This window comes from Phodopus roborovskii, unplaced genomic scaffold, assembly GCF_943737965.1.
Source record: "Phodopus roborovskii unplaced genomic scaffold, PHOROB, whole genome shotgun sequence".
Classification (NCBI taxonomy): Eukaryota; Metazoa; Chordata; class Mammalia; order Rodentia; family Cricetidae; genus Phodopus; species Phodopus roborovskii.
The window spans coordinates 10,705,468-10,727,873 of NW_026126648.1; the positions used below are offsets into that span (position 1 = coordinate 10,705,468).

The 22,406-nt window shown below is 37.2% G+C and overlaps 1 pseudogene; it reads right to left on the reverse strand.

Annotated features, from left to right (window-relative positions):
- Positions 1-290: 290 nt before the first annotated feature.
- On the reverse strand, positions 291-901 carry LOC127213630 (histone H1.0-like; annotated as a pseudogene).
- Positions 902-22,406: the final 21,505 nt, after the last annotated feature.

A 22,406-nucleotide genomic window follows, 5' to 3' on the forward strand; every position in this document is an offset into this window, starting at 1 on the left:
GGAATAGAAGAGGGGGAAATGTAATCAAAATGTATTGTATGCAAAAAGAAACTGTTTTCAATAAACAAAAGATAGTTTAATGATGCCATATTATAGCACTCCAAGATATGTGAAGTTGGGACAGTCACTTACTTTTCTCCTCCCAGTGACAATAAAGAAGATGAAGAATGAAAAAAAAAAAAATAGATTGAATGGTAGTTAACTGAAGAAAATTTGTTCATGTAGTATTTAAACTTACAAGTTATCATTACATTTGTTGACTTAAAGTGACATTAAAATCATATCTGTGATTAAAGTACATAAATGATTTGCAAAAATATTCCATATGTTTTGAGTTTGGGTTTGGGTTGTCTTGACCGGCTTGAATTTGACAATCTTGGGTTTTTTTTTTGTTGTTGTTGTTGTTTATTATTTTTTTTTGGCTTTCTTGGGCGTGGCAGCCGGCTTCTTCTTGGCCATCTTGACAGTGGTGGCTTTGGGTTTCTTGCTTGGAGCTTTGGCGGCAGCCTTCTTGGGTTTGGCTGCCTTCTTTGGAGTGGCCACTTTCTTGACTTCCTTCTTGGTCCTCTTGAAAGCCACCGACCTCTTGGACTCATCACCCTTGGTGAGCCTGAAAGAGCCGGAGCTACCTACCCCTTTGGTTTGCTTGAGAACACCGGTGGTCACCAGGCGCCCCAGGCGCCTAATGGACAACTTGGTCTGGGAGTCGGCGTTCTCACCCGCCTTGTAGCTGCTCTTGATATAATTTTGGATGGACTGGCGCGAGGAGCCAGCATGGTTTTTCTCTGCCTCGATGGCAGTCATGATCATGTGTGAATACTTGGGTTGGTCAGTGGACTTCTTGGAGGCCTTGGCCTGTTTGGGCTTCACAGCAGGGGTGGACATAAGAGTTCTCGGTCATGGTGGGCTGCCTGCTCCTGCTGTTGTATGAGCCTTCCAAAGGGAAGGGATTTGCTCTCTTGCTTGATTGACTAGGAGGCCACAGGAAAGTGTGGCTGCCTGGAAGGAGGTGGAGAGGCAGGGAGTAGACTGTAAGACAATAGTTAATTAGAATTTACTAGGTAGCTTTAGAGAGCCAGGATTGTGTGCATGTGTGTATATGTATTTATCCATATCTAAGACTAGTATTTAGTTTCACTTCGGGAGCTGGGAGAAAAAAAACCTGTACAGTTGTCTTTCTGTTATTTTAATAAAATAATAGGAAACTTGTGCCCTTTCCCCCTTTTTAAACAAGTGTTATAATTGCTGGAGAAGAGTTGCTGTGGTTGTAATTTTAAACTTTAAAATAGTCAAACTGGAAAAAAAATATCCCATGTGTATATCTAAATTTATATGATGAAGACAAAACCATCTGATAGAATGCAAGTAGGTGTTCCTTCAATGTATGCAGTGGACTATATTTTTATTGTAATATTTGAGAAAGCTATAATAAAACACTTTAGGATAAAATATACTTTACTTCATAAGCACTCATCAGGTTTGCAAATTTGTGAGGTTTGAGACATAGTCTTACGTTTTATTGCTATTGTTACTACCCTGTTTCTGTACAGTTCTTAGTGTTATAGTCAGTAAGTAGCAAAAATAAAAGGCAATTAGCTGACTATTGCAGGAAAACATGAAGAGAGCAATCTGAAATTTTCCTTCCATCTCTTTAAGCCCTGGTACCCTTTCCTTCTCTCTGGTTATGGATTTAATTTCATTGTGTTAGAATGACCTCATCTCTGCATTATTCACCCATAGGACTTAAGGGTCTCAAAAGTTTGGAAATGATAACTTTTTATTGAGTCCTCTCTACCTGAAATGTAATTAGTAGTTATAAACTAGTATAGATATACCTGCATTTGCTGAATTGTGTAAGAATGAAAGGAAGAAGGAGGAAAACAATCAAAGTATACAGTGCAGTATGTGGTGAGTATGTGATGCTTACCAAAAACAATCTCATACTACCCCTTCCTCCTCCTCCAGCCCTCATATTCTCACTCCCTCAGTCCTGTATGCTGCTCACTTTTCAGGTTCAGATACCACATTGAGGCAACAAAAAGGTTACTCAGCTATTTATCAATTCCTCACCTCCCTGCAGAGATTTCCTGGCAACATTTCAGCCCCTGGTGGGAGAGCCACAGCCTTTGGCTCTGCTTGCAGAATGGCCAAAGAGCACATCTGGATTGAGCATTTCATTTTCAATCCAAACCTGCTTGTATTAACGCTCTGTCATTCTTAATCTATACCAGGTAACATGTAGACTGCTAGATTTGTACTCATTGGAAAAAGACAAAGCATGACATTGTTGAGGCCATACCAGCAGGGGGTATAATTCTTTGTAAAGCTATATAATATGTTCCAAACACATTGCAGCTGTTGATAGCTTTTTATTACATTTGCAGTTAGGGACCTTATTATATTTGCAGGAAAGATTTATTATATTTACTTTTATTGCTACAGCAATTTGGGATATTTTTGTATTTGTCATGAACTTGCTCTGTTTATACTCCTTGAGTTCATATCTGAAGTTTGTTTCATGAGCAGGCCATGAATAATTTCACCTGTTGTCATTACACTTGCAGTCAATTTTCATTACCACCCCACTAATATTTCACAGTGTCTGCAGGTGCTGCATATTACATTAGTGGTTTGAATATTTTAAAGTCAGCAGTAATGGAGCAGAGCAATCAGCTGAAGAAAGGGCATGGAACCCATCAAAGGCTCAAACTCTTGGCAGATGGAGGGAGCACACTGGGCTACAGGATCAGCAGCCTGTGATCAGCAGCTTCATTTGGAAGGATGTGTCCAAATGACTCAAAATTGAGTTCATCTGACATGTTCAGGCTCACACACTATAAATTCTCTGAATACCTTATTGTGTTAGAACTGTAACACCCCTCTATTGATGATCTATGTAAAAATAAAAACACCAACACCAAATTTATGACAAAATGACATTAATGGTGGTGTTTTTTTTTGGGGAGGGGCCTGAACCATTTTATCCTTATATCAGATGAACCATATAAAAATCACATTGCAGATCAATCTAAGACAAATTCTCACACCAGATCTGACATTTAGGGATGAATCTACCAACTCATTTTTTTTAGTTGAATTTAGAAGCTCAAGCCACAACCCCAGTACCCCTGCCTTGGCCCACTCATTCATAGTTACTGTCATCTATTAATAACTGGAACATTTGATGCAAACATGGGTTTGATGGTATGTGACTCATTATTGCAGTTAATGACACCAGCAAGAGGCAATTGGAGGAAAGGGAAACCTGGAATAATTAGATTATATGCTGGGAGTAGCAGCTGCAGCAGGAAAGTAATAATCAGAGTAGAAGCTCATGTTTATTGAGTGTTTACTGCTTACTAGGCAAAATTGTTAAGTTCCTTACATGCATCAATTAAGCTTTATAACCACCCTATGAGATGTTCACGATAACCAGGCCCCTTTTACAGAGGAGAAACTGAATCACAGGTGGCAAGCACCTTGAACAAAGGCACAGAAGTAGGTTAGAGAGAGCAAAGAGAGGCAGGTTTAAACTCAGATGGTCAAACTCTAGATCCCAATGTCTGAAGTACTAATTTCTGGTTATCCGAACTCCACAATCAAATGCATTTATATTTAGTTATTAAGCATGCTGTTTGATATACTATGGTCACTAAGCTTTCTTCAGATGTATAGAAACCTCTGTTTAAGCAATATTTCAATAAATACAGCTCTTTCCAATTAGCTGAGAATTCACTATTTTACCAAGGAAGTTTTCTCTTGTAAGCTGTTATGATGCTCTGGTCATAATTCAAATGCAAATAATATGTCTACATCATCCTCACAGTTACAAATCTCACGGTATAGGATTTGTATAGCACACAAAGTAATGGATCATTCTTCAATAGAGGGGAAACAGAGTTCTCACCCCAAGGCACCCTGCAGAGTGCCTTTGCTTTTTTTTTTTTTTTTTTTTTTTTTTTAAAGGCTTTTACTACTAAAAGCAAGAGAAACAACTGAAGGTAGCTTATTAAATGGAAGAAATCTAGGACCTAATCTTCAAGCACAACTATATGAAGGGGCTCCTTTGATATGATTTTGATGTCAAGGCAAAGCTCAGTGTTATGGTCTGTTACTTTCTCTCTATCACCTTCAACCGTAACATCTCATTCTGTAGCTAATAGCAAAGTTTATCGGCACAAAAAGTTTCTATGCCTATCCTTGAAGCAAAACCCCAGTGACTGGCTGGCTGAGATTAAAACCTAGCCATGCCGGACTCTTGTTCACCCAGAGGTGGGGCACAGCCACTCTTACGATGTAAACTGAGACAGAAGAGAATGTCTCCTGCTCCTGGAAGGAAAAGTGATGGAGAGAAGGATGTTCGCTCTCACAGACTGGAAAAGTAATGAAATCAGAAACTTTTCAGCGCCCAAGAAAATGTGGAAAATTATTTTGTAACTCCTATTTTTATAATAGGCATGTAAACAGACATTAAAAAGAGTGACTCTCTTGAAAGTCTTGGTCTGTGAGTTGGTTTACAGTCAGTCGTGTTTTTGGAGCTTTGCTTGCTTTTTTCTTTTTCATTTTTTAGATAATAATATAATTATATCATTTCCCATTGCCTTTCTTCCTTCCAAAACCTCCCATATACTCCTCTTCAATCTCTTTCAAATCCGTGGTATCTATTCATTAATTGTTGTTACATGTACATATATACATTTATATTCTTTAATACATCCTGCTCAATCCATATACTGTTACTTGTATGTATTGTCTATGTAAGACCACTTCGTTTTGAGCAACCTATTGATATATTTTTTTTTCCCTGGGGAAGACTATTTTTCCCATTCTCAGTATTTTCTGATGCAGTCTCACAACAAATTCCCTGATACTCTGGTTCTTAAAACCTATTAACCACCTCTTCTGCGATACTCTTGAGCCTGAAGTGCATGTGGGAGTTGTTTGTAGACATGCCCATTAAGACTGAGATCTGCAGCTCTGCATTTTAATTGGTTGTGGTTTTCTGTAACGATTTCTGTTTGTTGTAAAGAGAAGTTTCTTTGAGGAGGGCTGAGGCTTATACTTACCTGTGGTTAAAGGACAAATAGTTAAGAGTGTAGTTACGGATTAGGTTGGCTTAGTAAAGTGGTTGTTGTAGGTCCTTCAAGATCCATGGCTTTACTAGGTAGTTGGCTAGGCTGTCTGTACCAGGCACAGTTTCCTTCTTGTCAGCAGTTTTAAGTCCATTTAGAGACCTGTTTGTTATGTCCAAGGCACTTGCATCACTACTAGTACACCCTTAAGGTTATCATTCCATGCTTATTGTTACTGTGCTTCAGTAGTATCATAGCTGGGTAGAACAAGTTGGTTGCTACCCTCCCTCCTTTGGAATCTTGCATGGTGCCTTCTGCTCTGATAAGGGTTTTCATGTCTTGTGGTTTGGAAAAGAGAAGGAATATGAAGATGCACATAGCAATAGATGTTAAGGAGCTGGGGAATAATGGCAATGAAGGTAATGACAAGGACCAGCTGGATGATCATGCTTCCTCCACACTCAAAAGAATAGCAAAGGAGAGAAGGCAATAAAACCTCAAAACTCAACCCCAGTAATATGCATCCTCCATAAGTCTATACTCTTAAAAGGTTTCATCATCTTCCTAAACAGCACCCCTTGCTGGACTGGAGACCAAGTGGTCAAATTGATGACCCTGTGGAGGACATTTCATGTTGTACTGCAGCAGTCATTGAACTTTCTCAAAACTAATTTGTTTTCAAGCCTTTTCACTCCCTAAGACTGCAACACTTTATTTTGGAAATATTCATCTCTCTAATTCTCTTGAGAAAATATTGTCTACTGGAGAGCACAGAGATGATTATGCAAACCTCTACAGGTGCAAGTAGTCTGGAAAGAAACCTCCCTCCCCTTACTCTGAATGAGGCCCCACTTCCTACCACCATACACTTAAAAGCCATGGCTCAAATATGTAGCAAGGCTGTTTTCTTTCAAAACAGTGTTTCAATAGTGAAGATCCTATTTACTATCCTAAGAAATCAGCATGTTCAAATTATCATCACCTCATCACCATCAAAAAAAGAGGATCACAGAAAAGAAAAAGACATGCTAATTGCGTATTTCTAAGAACATCTACTTCTTTGATGATAGCATGCAACTAATAAATGTGAGTTTCTCAGATTATTAGAGTTCTCAGTTACTCATTTAAGAAATTATGTTTGCTAGCATAATGCCATTTGCTAATAGCATAGCAGTCATATTTTCTGCCCCTCTGTGATGAGGTAGATCCAGATCTTTCTGCTCTGTTCAGGAAGAGAGTATTAGCAAGATCACTTACTCAAATATTTGGAGCAACATTCTCTGTTATCTCAATCAAAAAGTGGATAGTTTGACTCTTCTTTCCCCTGTCTTCTGAATTTCTCTTACTTTTTAAAGTAATGCTGAAAAGAAAATCGTTGCTCCTTAAGCTCTGCCAAAATCTAATATCTGACACATGAACTGAGAACCTTGAAAAAAATTAAATAGAAGTTTAAAGAACAAAAATACCAGAAAGCAAGAATCTGGCTGATAGTTTTATTATTAAAGCTTTGGTGTTGTCTAAGTAGAATTTTGTCCTTGGCAGATCATTATGGATTATGGAAGTTTTGTTCACAGGCAAATGGCTTCATTGATATACATAAGGCTGTTTTTATTCATTTACCTTGTACAAAATAAAGACCCCTTGATCTTTAGCAAACATTTTTCAAAGACCTTGACAGAATGAGACCTTAGTGAGTGGTACATGATGACCTTGGTTTCTCTCACACTCTGACTTGATCTCAACCTATAAAAGTAGCATCCTGACTTTGTAGAAATCTGTGAGGCAGAGATTATATGAGCAGTGTTAATGTTATTAAAATGAAATCATATAGAACTGAAATTGTCTTAGCTGGAATTACTTTCTATTATCCTCTAGGAAGGCAGGAGAGAAAGGCAGGTTCTCTTAGTGAAGCAAGAACTGTGTACTACACCATCAAGTCTGGGAAGACGCCTCCCCATAGAAAAACTATACCAAGTAGACATTGTTTTAGATTAGTTTCTTAGTTAGGATTTCTCTTTCTGTGATAAAACTCCATTTCCAGAGCCAACTAAGGGAGGAATGGATCTATTTTGCTTTCACTCCCACATCACAAATACATCATTGAAGGAAGTCAGTGAGAAACACATTGCAGAAACTTGGAAGCAGGAACTGAAATCTAGGCCATGGAAGAGAACTGCCTACGGAATTACTCACTGCTAGTTGGCTCAGTTTGTTTCTTGATACCATCCAGGGAAAACAGCTGTGGCACCACCCACACTGATCTGGGCCCTCAAACAACAATCAGAAACAAATGCTCCACAGGCCAGTCCGGTGTGGGTATTTTCTTAATTAAAGTCTCCTCTTCATGAATAGTTCTAGCTTGTGTCAAGTTGACGTAAAACCAGCCAGCATAATCTGGTAATTAGTTGTAGCATCAGAACTTAACTTGTACAAAGTAGAATAGCTTATGGCTTAAGCAAAAATCTAAAATCTGAAGCATTCAGTTATACGGAAGAAGAGAAGTTTCCTAAATGAAAAACACACTCAAGATAAGGCTTAGGTCTAAATTTCATTAATGAACAAATGAACATGACATTTTTATCTTTGCTTAACTCCCATATCTATATTTACTTGCTACTTAAGAATCTAGGTAGGAATAGCAGACATATTTTATTGAGTTATTCAAACAGAAATAAGAAATTATATTTTCTTTGAGCTTTTCAATTTTGAGAGTTTTTTTTTTCTATTTTCATTTAACCTCAGAACAGCACTCACATATACTATCATTCCTATCATTATAAGATCAAAAGAACAATAACAAGAAGCCAATGGATTCAGGACATCCTAGGAGCACAAACAACTAACAGGGTTACTAGACATGAAAGAAAATGAAGAAAGTACTAGGACTTTGGTTAATTAGACCATTGTACATAATTGAGAGAGTGAGAACTAGAGGGATAGGCTTTGAGGATAAGACAAATCCTGGTAAAATTTAAGTCAATGTGTGTTTCTTTTCATTGTGCTTTCAAGCTTATAAAACAAGACTGCTAACTGTTCTGTCCTTTAAGTTCTATCATGAGTGACAAGTAAGATATTCTATAGGAGAGTACAAAGCCCATTTAAAGCATAACTTTTTCAATGAAGCAATTATGTAAGAGAAATAAAGGGAGAAAATACCTGTTTTTTGCTCTGAATGATCTATTAGTATTTACCATGTATTACTAATAAGAGTGGAAACTTTAATAAAACAATGTAGCCTAACTGGCTTATAAAAAACAAACATTTATTTCTAACAGTTGTAGACGCTGTGTTGTCAAGACTATGTTGTGAGTAGATTGTGTTTCCAGTGGGGCCACATTTCCTGGGTCATAGAAACTTGTTTTTTGCCTGTGTTCTCACCATTACTGGCTGGGATGATACAGTAAGTGGGCAAGGAATTACATGCTGTAATCAATTAAAAGAAAATACTGTTCTTTGGTAGCTATTTCCTAGTTAGGAAGAGAGTTTGGTACTTTAGGCATTATTGAAATAAAGATATCACAGCCATGTCTTGTGAGCTGTATCTACTGATAAGTCAGTGTACCAGCTTTGTGGCTCAAAAACCTTGGATTCCAAACAGTTTCTTCCAAGTGTATCAGAAATAAACAAAACCTGATGCTTTTCCATTTCACATGGTCACATTGATGAAGCGTCTGCATCCTCAAAAGTCCCAGTTTCATTATGTCACTTGAGCTACAGTTGTTATCCATCTAGTAGACTTTTCTAAAGAATCACAGGAAGAAGCATTTTTTGAAGTGGAGACCCAGTTATGACAATTTGAGAAGAAAGAAATGTCACCTTGCCCCATATATCTGCTACCCATTTTTCACATAACACAACTCGGAACCCATTGTGTTGCTATTTCCTCTTTCAGGGATGCCATTTGGAATCCCTTTGAAATATGTTGGACACCAATAATCACCTAACTGATATGTCATTATTGAAATAAAATATAGTGCCTATTATAGATTACCTTGATTACAGGCAGTCTTAATTGGGAGATCCATTATCACCCTTTCCAAGGTTCAAGGAATAGTGATGAGAGGTTTAAAAGTGTGTAAGAATGGAAGGCTTGCACTGAAAAGCTATTCCATATGGTCAGAGCATGGCTATGTCACTCATGAATCACAGCAGCTATGGGTGCCTATATAAGGCCTGGAAAGGACACAGCTATTAAACAGTCAGAGATGGGGAGAGGTGATGGGTCCAGCTTCACCCAGAAAAGCTATTGGCAATCCGATACAGAAACTGGTGAATTCACTGGATGTTCCAGTGAACGGTGTAATATCCACACTCATGCCCAAGGCCATGGTTCAACCTACAAAGAAAAAAATAAATTAAAAAAAAAAAAAAAAGGAAGAAAGAAAAGGAAAAGAAACAAAGAAAAAGTGAGATGAGGCTTGGTATGTGGGGGTGGTTAGGGTGGGAGGGGCTAAGAGAATAAGGGTTGAGTGTGACCAGACTGTGATACATATATGTATAAAATTGGAAAAAATAGATTACAATTTAAAAGTTCTAGCAGTTGAGCCCTCAAGATGGCTCGGTGGATAATGGCACTTGTTGCTGAGCCTGACCACCTGAGTTTGAGTCTCAGCTCTTCATAGCAGACAAAGAGCGCAGAGTCCTCCAAGTCATCCTCTGACCTGTAAATGTGTGACACGGCATGCTGAATCCACATGCAAACTTGTTCAAAAAGAAGAAAGGAAGGAACAAAGGAATGAAGGAAGGAAGGATGGAAGGATGGAAGAAAGGAAGGAAGGAAGGAAGAAATTCTAGTAGTTACTAGAAGCGGTTAAATCTAGATTTCTTATGTCTTTCTGACATTACACAGTACCAAAGCCTGATGAGCTCAAACAGTGGATATGTAATTTCTCCCCAGTCTGGAGCTACAAATGTGAGATTGTACTGGCTGCATACACCTCTCGGCTCTCAGGTGCATTATTTCCTGGCTGCCACTCTCTGTGTGCTCACCTGGGGTTTCATGGTGAGCAGGTGCTAGAGTAAGACATCTCTTTTCATCCCAGAAGCCTGTCTGATTAGGATCTTATCCTTATGCTTTTAACCTATAAGAATTAACCTCCAGGCTAATAAAGGCTAAGGGTAACCGTAAGGTTAATTTTTTACTTTAATTACTTCCTAAAAGTCTACCTAATGGAGCCAAACACTTTGCTTTTTCAAGCATTCCTACTTTATTTTGATCGTCATATAAAAAGCAACAAAATGTTTCATAGCAATTCTATCTTAAATACATTCTTGCCTTCTAAAAACCCCTTGTAAAAGTATTATATTACTACAAATTTTTTAACGCCAAATTATGGTGATTTTAATTTTTTTATTCAACATTATTTATGAGAAAAAATCAGTTTTATTAGAAATAAAGTATCACTTTTTATTAGTCAAAAGTTCACTTTCTGTTTAGTATTTACGTGCACATAGAATAAGGAGTGTGTGTTTTATGTTTAGGGTTCACGGTTATGTAAAGCAATCTTAGCTACCAAAAATAAAAATAAAACAAATAGTGCAGATGGCTTGTATATCCAAGAATAGGAGGAAAAATTGTAAATGCAAGTAGCAAAGTGATTACATTCACTGTTAATAAAATATATGTTAATTAAAATTTTCAAAGCAATTTGGGACTTGATGGGTTAAAAAAGTGATACACGTTGGAGTGAGTAGAGGGAATGCTTCTCCCAGAAGCTTTCCCTCCCGGGCTTGAGGAAAGGGAAGATTGAGATCGAACACACTGTACAAAATTCTCACAGAACTAATAAAATGAAGAAGAAAAAAAGCAATTTTAATATCGGATAAAAATCCTAAAGGTCGCATGATGATAAACTTTAAAAATTGCCTTTCTGCATCTCTTTTTATATTATAAAATAATAAGACTCATAAAAATTCATTAAAATGTTCATAAGGTGGACCACAGGAAACCTTTACCGGGAATATTTTATAAAAATATTATTGTTAATTTCTTTTTCTCTGTCAGAAAACAGAAGGAATTATCTGCTTAAAATGAAGCGATGTGCAATTTTGTCCACATAAAATCGGTGTGGGTTAGAAAGTAAGTCTTGGCCTCCCAAGCACAAGAGTCTTGAGTCTGAGCCCCAGCACTCATGAAAAATTCTACAAGTCAGGTATGATGGTTCCTGCTTACCATTCTAGCACTGAGAGGGTAGAGACTAGTCAGTACCTGGGGCTCGTTATTGCTAATTGATGAGTTCCAGGCCAGTCAGAAAACCTGTCTCAGAAAAGGAGGGGATGGTATGTGAAGAACAACACCTGAGCTGGCTTCTGTTCTCCACATGCCTGTACATACATACATACATACATACATACATATATATGTGTGTGTGTGTGTGTGTGTGTCTAAGCTCTTCCTCATGTATGTGTATATTTAACCATAAAAATGCATATACGCATGCAAAATTTATAGAACTATTAAAATGGCTATAAAGACTACACAAAGTGAGAAATTACAACAAATTAAAAAGTCAAAATTTGAAATTATTAAGGCCTCAAGATTGATTATGAGAAAAATGCCCAAAGACTATAACCTTCAGGGAACATGTGTTTCTGCAAGAAAACACAGATGCAAACACAAATGTGTGCATAAATTCATGGCTATTAATAATGTAGGGTAGTAGATGAATCCTCTATCTTTTCCCCTTCTTTTCTCTTCATCCCAACCCCAATTTTTAATGTTTATTGCTTTGGTGCATGTTGCAGTATGCTTTAAATCTCACTATGTACAAAGTGGAGAGATGACTCAGCAGTTAAGAGCACACTTCAGAGGACCTGGGTTTAATTTTCACTACAAATGTACCTCCAGTTCCAGGGGATCTGATACTCTCCTCTGGCTTCAGTGGCACCAAGCATGCACAGACATATATGTAGGCAAAACACCCATACACATAAAATAAAATAAAATGAAATAAAATATCACTATGTAGCTCAGAGCTTCCTGGAACTCAAAATCCATCTGCCTCAGCTTCATAACTGCTGGGATTACAGCTGTGTGCCTGAAGCTATTTTCTTTTCAAATATTATTCCATTTAACCTTACCATCCTAAATAATAGAAAAGCATGTACAAATCAACTAAAATAAGTAAAACTATATTATATTATTTGTAGATTATTTTTAAATTTCAAATTTAACATTTTCTTTTTCTTTCATTGGGCTTTAACAATAGCACAGGCAAAATTCAACGAAAGAGCCTAAGACTATGTGATGAATTGTAGCACTGAATTTGCTTATGTTTTGTAAGGAATATATATATATTAAATTGGATGATGGCTTATTAACATCATTATACAAGTTACTAAAATATTAATTCATATTAAGCCATTTTCACATTTCCTTCTAACTACATTAAATAGATATAAATAACTGGGTATAATCTTAGGATTCAGGTATTATAAACATACATATATAATTATTGTTTTCTTTTGCTGAACTGAGGATCAAAATCAGAACTTGAGGAATGCATGGCATGGGTTCCTCAGTGAATAGCACTTCCACTCCACAATAAATGTTTTACTGGATGAATGATTTCTCCTCAGATTGTCTATTCCTGTGGAGCATTGTTCATATTGTTTCTAAAGGTGTGGTCCCTAGACAGTACCATTTATATTACCTTAAGACTTAGTAGACATGCAATATTTAGCCCAATGCTGACACTTGGGAATTAGTCTTGAAACTTAATTTAAATTGACTGAGTGATGCTGATGCTTGCAGTGGAAGCTTAAATCTAAAAAATCTACTAGTTATCCCAGTTGACACTTCTTAGACTATATACCCTGCAGTTCCTATTCCATGACAACAAAAATAAAATCAACTTGGTCTACAAAATTCATGCTCTTATGTGATTACATGATTTTAATATAAGACATAAGATGACAAGAAGAGATTACACAAAATTTCAGTAAATAAATTAGTAATATATCACCTCTAATTCTAAAATTACAGTAGGAAAATAGTTGTGGATGGAAGTAGAAAGTAGATTTTATGTAAGATTTTGCTTACATGCAAATTTATGCAGAATTTGATCAAAATATTAGTAAAATACATATCAGGTAAAAGCCTGAAAAAGTACTTTGTCAAAAAGGCTAATACAGGAGATCCATGGGAAGAAATTCTATGGTCTGGGTATTTATTGGAGAAAAAAGAGCTGAGAAATAAATCTTGTCGTTTATTGGAGATCTTATCCAAGGGAGACTCAATAAGCACTTCTGGCATGTGCAAATCGTCAGGAAAAAAGTCTTAATCTCACTTCTCCAGGGGATCCATTTTCTGCACAAAACCAATACATGTGATCAGTGTGGGTAAGCATTCTGTCAGAGATGATATCGTGATCTTACATGTGAACCTGTATAGAAGTGAAGCTATATGAAATAAAATAGGTATGGAGAAGATAATTTATATAGACATATCCTGCAAAAGCCATACAGGAATAATTAATAAAACATATAGAATTTAGATCAGGTTGTCTGCTCTTAAAGGATTATTTATACTACCACAAACACACACCCTGGTTGCTGCTGATAAAGCAATAACATATTATACTCATTGCAAGAAAAGCTATGTGTATTTATTATATGTACAATAATTTTAAAGCACATGAAAAGTATTAAAAATTAGAAAGAGTAATATATTCTTCTAAAAACAATTATCTAACAGCTACAGATTGCCAAACGAAACCACGGTGCCTGATGTTGAATACTTCCCTATAAGATGTTGGTCAGAAGTGTCCCAAGGACCCACAAAATAGTACAGGTTATTGCCTTTTCTTTTGTTTGTTTACTAGAACTTGAGAGGTAGATCCTAATTCTAATTGCTGAAGATGTCACATATATTGGTTACAGAACACAGAGAAACAAGGTTGATACTGACCACGAATCTTCCTCTAAGCTGGCCAGATTTCCCAGGAATGGAAAGTGCTGGGTTAGCTGTTGCTGTAGTATGTGTGTGCATGTGTGCTTGTGGGGTTGTAGTTATCACAATTCCAGCTGTGAGAAGCAATGAACCTCAGTAATGAGCAGCATAGCAAGGTATGCCCAGAGATGAAATAGTGACATAAATGGTATGCTGATAACTAATCACTTTCTGCTTGAATTTAAGGTCTGCTCACAGGAGGAAGCCCATGCATAGATAGTACTGTAAATCTGGTCAAGAACCCATGATTGCGAAACTGACTCCAGGGTTTATCAAACTGTTTTAATTCTGCTGAATGGAAATAGTTCTGAACTGCTTTCCGAATTCCTACCTTTCTCCTCATAGATTAGTGTAGCTCTCAGACCTCATCAGAGTTCTCTTGTGAAGTGGGCAATGCCTAACACACAAACTGACACCTGATCAGACTACGCAGACCAGATGCTCAGTGGACATCCATATTACACACTCTCATGGCTCAGAGACCATTATGGAAGAGAGTGCTAAAATAGTGAATGAGCCTGAGGATGAGGAGGCTCAGAATGGAACAGTGCCTCCTCAATATGACAGGACTGCTACACTAATAAACTCACAGAAGTTGTAGCTGCTTGTACAAAATCTATAGACGGGTCAAGCCAGTCAAAATTCTAGCATGGAAGGGAAATGGTACATGAGTCACCACCTGATGGGAGATGTCATTCTGTAAATATGTTTCTCATATTGGTTAATGAATAAAGCATTGTTGGCCAAGAAGAAAGCAAGAGAGGAGGGACTAGGAGACAAGGAGGAAAAAGGAAGTAGTAAGAAGGGGTCAACATGGAGAGACTGGGGAGACCAGACACCAGCCCATTTCCCTGGTAAGATGAAACCATGTGGAAATACTTACATTAACAAAATGGGCTAATACTTAAGATAGAGCTAGCTGATAAGAAATTAGTAACTGGCCAACAGAATTATATCAAATACAGAGTCTCAGTGTGTTAATTGGGGCTGGCTGGTGCACTGGCAGGACAAGACCAGCGGCAGGAGGAAAAACCTTACTCCTTACAACCACCATATGGACAGTTGATCACATCTAGGGGAAGAAGAGTTAGTTGGGTTTTTTGTTTCTTTGTTTGTTTTTCTTTTTTAGGATTGTGACTTTTTGTAAATTGACCATGACACATAACTTCACACCAAGAAAAAAAAAATGGACTTGATAGATGATTTGTAAAAAAGGATTAGACATTATTTTGAAGCAGAATAGATATTGGGGAATGTTTTGAAAAAGTCGGGGAAGGAATGAGAGGTGAATATGATTAAAATATGATTATTAAATGCTTAAAAATTAATAAAAGTATTTGTAAAGCTTTTTCAGCTCATGTTTAGGCAACCACATTAGTGAGGCTTTATAGGTACAGCTTCTGACATTAAAAGGAGATACAGTCTTACAGCAATAGGTTCTCTGCCTCTTATAATGTTTCCCTCCTCTTTTCCAAATCAATCTTGGAGACTTGGGTGTAAGCGTTGTATTGTGGATGTACCAGTAAGAATTTGACACCACGACTTTGAATGTTGATTGACTGTGGTTTTTGATTGGTCAAAGGGACATTTACTTGGTGATGTGTGAGGACTATGCTCCTAAGAGACAATAGGGCCAAATATTTAGAACATAATCAGCGATTAAGCTGGTAAAGTAAAGGTTGCAGGTTCTCTTTCAAGACCCATGACACAATAAATAATAATAGACATGCTAACATGGCTCGAGCTGTGAGGGAGGCCTGGGAGGACTCAGTGCTACATAAAGGATTAAAGATAACTACAGAATGTGGAGAGCAGAGAAATTGTCTTTCAGCAGAAGAAGACACAAATTGGTTATCCAACACTAAAAAGTTAGTTTCAAAAACATACATAGAAGTGCATTATACAGACTGAGCATGTTGTGCTTATGTACTTAGAAAATTGTGTGTGTGTGCGTGTGTGTGTGTGCGTGTGCGTGTGTGCGTGCGTGTGTTTGCACACACACGTACCAATAAAAAACAACAATAAAAAAAAGAGCAAGGAAGGCTATAAGGGACAGGGAAGCCTGCGAGAAAAAGATAGGAAAATGATACAGCTATATAAAATCTTGAAAAATAAATAAATAAACAAAATAAAGAAAAAGCATTTCAGTGATTCACAGAGTTAACTCAAAATCCAATGAATTTTTGTATAGTTGTAACTAAGTCAGGTAGTGTGTTTAAAAATGTGAAAAGATTCAAAGTCATTGGAAAGTATCTGGAGAAGAATGTTAGACAGATTTTTTCAATACGAAGATGGATATGGTTTCAACACGTGAAGCGATCTAAGAGGATTTTCTGAAGTGGGTAGAGGGAAGAAAGAAGAGAATGAAAAATTGTTAGTAAGAACAGAGAACATGATGTGATGAATATAGAATAATGCCCACTCACAAAATCTGGTAATCTGATTCCCACAGTGTGAACATTTGTGAACTTTAGGATGAATCTAAACTGAAGGGTAGAAGGGACGGTTTCATCACCTGAATTTAAAATGCAAACATTACTTTAGATCTCTGACTGGGCAGCAAGAGAAGTAGAGAAGGTAAGAGGAAAGACCCATGTTAAGACAGATAGTGGAAGGTGCCAGAAACCATGGAAAGTGAGTAGCTACCAGCAGATATAAAAACTAGAACGTGCAGAGTCAATGGTAGTGTTCACAAAGAACTAGACATGATGATTTTAGTTCAGTCATATTCACTGTGGTTCCAGCCTGCAAACTGATAATAAACATGCAAGATACCATCTTTAAAGTGATTGCTGGAACAGACATGAATACAGTGGACATAACCTGATATATTACTGAGCCACAATATGTTCTATGAAATCAAGGTAATGAAAAGAAAGAGATTGGTACCCTTTTGGCTTCCTGGGTGAAGTAGCGAAGCTAAGCTATAGGGATTTATACAGCAAGACACAGGAAAGGTAACATAGAAAAAAAATTGTTATGAACCCTTAATTTTCTTTTTCTGTTCATGGACAGGTGGAGGAAGCTTGAAGGAAAGTGGGATCCAAAATGGCTGGAAGACAGAAGGTAGAATCCTGCCTATCTGGACAACTTGGATGCATAATGGAATATCATCATTCACAGTTTCATTTTCACAACTAAGCTTGCTGCAACAATGACTAAAGTTGACTTCCAAGCACTGAGGGTGATAAAAATAGATGTAGCTCTGTGTTTCTGTAAGTAAAGTCTGGGTGTAACTGCAGATTTGAGCACATGTAGTCATACAGAGCAATATATCTATTTTAATGTAAAAAAAAGCAAAATGTGAATCTAATAAGTTAGGAAAACTTTGTGCTATGTAAATAGAGATAGAAGAAACACCTATATCAGATATATCAAGGTGACATGAGCAAGGAATGGGGAAATGAAAAAAAACAGAAATCAAATTATCTATTGTAGTAAAATGAGAATATCTCCAAAGCCCTGCATTTCCATATTTTTATAAAAGACAGTGGACATGAGCTAAGAATGTAGCTCACTGGCAGTTATGTGCCCAGCTCACATGAGGCCCTGGATTCAAATCTAGTCCTACAAAAGAGCAAACAAAGGATGCACAGAAATTCTTAGTAGAATTTAGAAAAAATATATCTTTATGCCCCCTAATCTGATTAGAGTTCATGAATGATTTGCTTACCTTGTGAACTACACTTCTCTAAGCCAACAAAAAGAAGAGTCATGTTGGATTAAATGGATGGCTTTTAGGGAAGTAATCTTCAGACCAAAAAAAAAAAAAAAAAAAAAAAAACACTTCATCTAGTTTTATATCTTTGAAACTAAAGGATACCTCACAGCTCATTAGACTAAGAGAAGGGAATAATTTAGCTAATCATTACCTGGCCTTAGTGGTGCATGGAAACTGGCTGCACGCAGTGCCAGACAAGCTGACCTCTTCCCAGGAAAGGGCAGCCAGGCCATGGCTGGTGCAGTTTAGCTCTGCACAGACGAGCATCAGACCAACTTAAGGCACGGGAGAGGAGATGAGAAACAGAGTCTTTCAGATTTGATATTTTAAATATTTCTGTGGCAATGAGATTCTACATGCTATAATACTATGAAGCATTAAGGTCAAATGACAATTACTATTATTATTTTTATCATTATTATTTGTAAGATGTGCCACCCATAGGTTTCCCATCTGCCAGTGGGAAAGCACATCAAGGCATAAATAGGCAGCATTAATTGCACTTACTGGGTGGTCAACAGAAAAGAAGATTGGATCTTATATCACTGTATACATTCATAAATTCAAAACTAAATACAAAAACTTTAATTGTGTTAGTCCCTCTGGTCATGCTTCAAACACTCCACTCAGTAAGGGTATGTGGCCAGTAGTACTATCCTGCAGAGAAGCTGGGGAAATAAACACCAGCATATTCTGATCAAGAGTGACACTTTGATCTAAACAGTTATACATCAACATTCCTAATTCTGACAGTTCAAAAGCACCCCCTTCTTTTTCTCTAAAATGAGTTGAACAGTCTATTGCATCAATCATTTTATTTGTGTGTATGTGACTGCTTGGGTCTTTGCTGTACATGTTTGGTATATATGCATCTGTGTGTACAGGCTCAGAGCACTGGGGAGGACTTATGGTCCCCTGTTCCGTCCCTCTCTGCTCTGTCCCCTTGAAACAGACTCTATTATTGAATGTGTAGCTGGCCTACACATTCTAGAAAACTCTAGAAACTCTCATGTCTGTGTCCCTCATCATGACATTGGGAAAGGACTGCAAGATGCCTGACCACGTCCAACTTTTAAAGTGAGTCCCGGGAACTTGAATTAGGAACCTCTCACACCTGTTGATCCATTTTCTTCAACCCAGTTTCCTAATATTTAAAAACAAGTAAAACATTTTCTCAAATTTTCAGATCTACTAATGAAATTTCCACTGGTAATCTCCCATAGAAGAGTACAGATATTTCATATTAGATACATTCAGAGAATCAAAACATAACTTGTGTCTTTGGTATGAATTAGTGAGTTTCACCAACACCTATGTATAATAACATGCTCATATCCCTGAACTGATTTGTGGAAGAGAAATCTAATCTCACAGAAAGGACACCTGTGTGTATGCCTGGATACATGACAGCTTTGTTTCTGATATTGGTCATGTGACCCTTATTATAAATATCATCCAACTTTGAGGAAATAGTTCCTTTGCTATATGATTTTTCTTGCACAAGTTAAAAAAGATTCCATGTATGTGTCATACAGAAGAATAATAGAGCACTGTATTTATTATCTCTCAATCACCATTTGAGACAAAAGACATTAACATGTTAGGAAAGTCATGGGTACACGGCACTCTAACAAACTATGGAAATCTAGCTTTTATTTATCATTTTTACTGAGGTAATAACACATGCTTTCCTCTTTGACCCTCCTTATTTCAAATTTAATCAAACATATGCAGACCTAGTAAACATTTCCAAAACATGCATCCCTTCTTCCCATCTCCAATCTCCAAAGTTGCTGCTCATCAACCATCTTAACTGCTGTCCACCTCATGCTATTACCAAGTCTTCTTCCCCTATTTCTACTATCTAGTTAATTTTCCTGAAGAAGCAGGGAACAACAAGAATAGTTAAATAAGAGATAACAGGAATAGTTCCTTTCTGATCTGGCTTAGTAAACTAATGTGTTCACTATGGCTATTTAGAAAATCATGGGTGACTCAGATAGCTGCACCTCCAAAGTACAGCCCCAAAGCAGAGATTATTCATAAAAGCTGCACCACTGTATACAGCTGCAGTGGATGCTAGAGGCTGCTCTGTCCCAGTGTCTCCTCTGCTCTGAGCAATTGTTTACTGCTTATTCAGCCTCAGGGAGGACCCTTGTGAGTCCTGTAAACTTCATGAACTTTGTGAGGTTTATTACCCCTCTAGGAGAGAATGTTTCATCTATAAGAAACAACTACATGGGGCCCTGTCCTAAAACTTACTTCGTTTTTAATTACATCTCTAAATCTTCACACTTTTATGAGGCTTAGCTGAAATTCTCAAGCAGAACAATGAGTCCTTGGTTTTCTTTTTAATATATACTCAGTAGTAAACTGATTTCTCCAGTAAATACTCAGGAACAATTGCTACACTGGATTGAACAGTTTTACCAAAAGAACTTATATTAAAAATGAAAGGGCACCAACTCCAAGGGTCTCAGCTGCCTGGAACCATGTTGGTGTCCTATGCTGCAGGGGTCATGCTGATCTGAGTGGACAGACTGCCACCTGTGGTCATGCTGGCATCCGAGTTTGGACTGCTGAAGGGAACTATGTTTGGGTCCATGGTCCTACTACAGTAAGAGCCTGTGATGTCTGTGGCCCATGGTGCCACCAAAGACCACACAGATACCCTGGGTTATATACATCTTGTGGCCATGTTGGTTTCCAAGGACCATTATGCTATGGGATCTTCACAACTCAGAGCAACAGCAGGGAGTCCAAGAGGAGGTTCAATGAGGGTCCAGTGACCATTGTAAGTCAGAGGCCTTGCACCAAATCAATGACTTAATACAATTAACATTTTGTGAGTGGGGCTGATTGGACAAAAGGGTATACTGTGTAACACTGAAGCTCCTGACATTACTAGGATGAATGAAAATTATTAAAAATGGAGGAATGAGGTGGGTCTTTTGTTTGTTTGTTTTGTTTTTGATTAATGGGGGGGTTGCTGCAAGGGTGAGGGGAAGGTGCACAGTGACTAGGAGGTGAGCAGGATTAGGGTACATGATGTGAAATTCCCAAAGAATCAATGAAAAATCATATTTTTTAAAAAGTGAAAAAGCAGTTTTCTTTAAACTATCCAAACAGCATAAAATTCTTCACTATAGGAATTTTTAAAATAGATTTCTCATGTATTTGCTAAAAAACACACACTTCTAGTTTCCTATATATTTTAGTTTACTTTTAAAATAACTAATAGAATTCTCAAGTATGACTAACCAAAGGTGGCTAAAATTAGGTTAGCTTATAGTGTATGATAAATAAGGAGAAACAGATTTCTATTTCTTTTCCTACCAAACGTCTTCACTTATATGAGCTCTGTAATTTATATGCAGGTTTTAACTTGTGACTGTGTCCTACTTGATATGACTGAGTATCCTCTCCAGTGTGCAGGTGTGTGATGTGTTGCATGATTTGTGTACATGCATATGTGTGGGCACATGTGTATATGTACGTTCTCCATTTTTGAGAGAGATTTAGTGTTTCAAGGATATTTTATTAAACACATCTGGTTCACTATCCTCTTCTCTATTCCAATTATTGCCAAGCATTTTACCTTCTTGGAATAACATGTGCCATGACTATGTGTCCAGCTCAAAAAACTTCCCAATTACTAAATTATGCAAAAAAAACTTAATATATTATAATACTGCATATTATGTAATCATCATATGTGTTGTGGTATGAAAGAAAATGGCTCCCAAAGGAAGTGGCACTATTTTTTTTTAAAGGAGGAATGGCCTTGCTTTAGTAAGTGTGAGCTTGTTGAAGGAAATATGTCACTTTGGGGTGGACTTTCAGTTGTCTTATGCTCAAGCTACTCCCAGGGTCATAGTCCACTTCCTGTTGCCTTCTGATCAAGATATACCCAGCACCAGGTCTGCCTACACAATGCCATGCTTCTCACCATGATGATAATGAACTGAACCTACAAACTGTATGCAACCATCTCAATTAAATGTTTTCCTTAATAAGATTTGCCATGGTCATGGTCACAGCAATAGAACCTAACAAAGACATTAAGTTAAAGGTAATTATATCTTTAAAATTGCACATTACATGTAATTATCATTGTTCTAGTTTGCTTTTTGTTACTGTGATTAAAAACTGGCCAAAATCTGCTGGTAGGAAAGGGTTTATTTGACTTTCATAAATAAGGAAAGAACAGATAAGAACTCAAGGGAGGAACCATGTAGCAGGACATGAAGCAGGAGCCAAAGTGGATCTCTGCCTACTCTCTTGCTTCCTCAGGTGTACTCTACCTTTCTGATATAGTCCGGGGCCACATACCTAGCCCACCCTCCCCAAAAAGTGTTTTACAGGTATGATCACATGCCAATATGATAGATACTACTCCTTAATTGAGAGTCTCTCTTCTCAGGTATGTATGTTTAAGTTTGTGTCAAGTTTACAAAACACTAATTGGCACAAAATATAGCATCTACTTTTATATTCTTTTTCCTCCAAATATGAATCTATTCTATTTTATTAAGACTTACCCTTACTGTTCTGGTCAGTAAATACAAAGGTTTCCATATGGATTTTTTCAAGTATCCCAAGTATCCCTAATGGTATTTATCCCTTCTTTATTTATCCCTTCTTCCTTTCTTCCCTGTTTTAT